The sequence below is a fragment of the Octodon degus genome, unplaced genomic scaffold (genome assembly GCF_000260255.1).
Source record: "Octodon degus isolate 3935 unplaced genomic scaffold, OctDeg1.0 scaffold00287, whole genome shotgun sequence".
Classification (NCBI taxonomy): domain Eukaryota; kingdom Metazoa; phylum Chordata; class Mammalia; order Rodentia; family Octodontidae; genus Octodon; species Octodon degus.
The window spans coordinates 1,366,618-1,367,141 of record NW_004524863.1 but is presented as its reverse complement, the minus strand read 5'-3'; the positions used below and the strand labels follow the sequence as shown (position 1 = coordinate 1,367,141).

The following is a 524-nucleotide window of genomic DNA, read 5'->3' as shown; positions in this document are numbered from 1 at the left end:
TTTTTTTTTTCTTTTGGCGGAACTGGAGATTGAACTCAGGCCCTTGTGCTTACCAGGCAAGCACTTATTCTACTGAGCCATCTCCCCAGCACCCAAAAATTTTTTAAAAGCACCAACAGACATTGTAGAAATAGCAATATGGTGCTCGCTTCAGCAGCACATACACTAAAATTGGAACCATACAGAGAAAATTAACATGGCCCCTGCGCAAGGATGACACACAAATTCGTGAAGAGTCCCATTTTTTATATGGTTCGATTTCTGGACTTATGTGTAAACATATATAATTCTTTATTCCTATTTTTTAAATATACTTTAATTTTTTAAAATTTTTTTCATCATATTCCATAGGGACTTAAAGTTTAATATATCAATACTTGATGAAAAATACCTGTTCCACGTTATGATGCCTAAGATGTTTGATATTCAGACATAGTGAGGATAAACTTAACAGCCTAGGTTGTATGGTAGTAACAATAAGCTTCTCTTCTGGAGGGTTAACAACCTAAGTTTGCAGACCAAAA

The 524-nt window shown here is 34.9% G+C and overlaps 1 protein-coding gene and 1 non-coding gene across 2 annotated transcripts in view; both read left to right on the top strand.

Moving 5' to 3' along the window:
• Positions 1 to 524, top strand: part of LOC111814288 (uncharacterized protein CXorf49-like) — an 11,849-nt gene that overhangs the window by 8,590 nt on the left and 2,735 nt on the right. The window lies entirely within an intron of this gene.
• Positions 142 to 248, top strand: LOC111814292. The gene has a single exon (XR_002819316.1). It is a non-coding gene; the product is annotated as a U6 spliceosomal RNA (small nuclear RNA).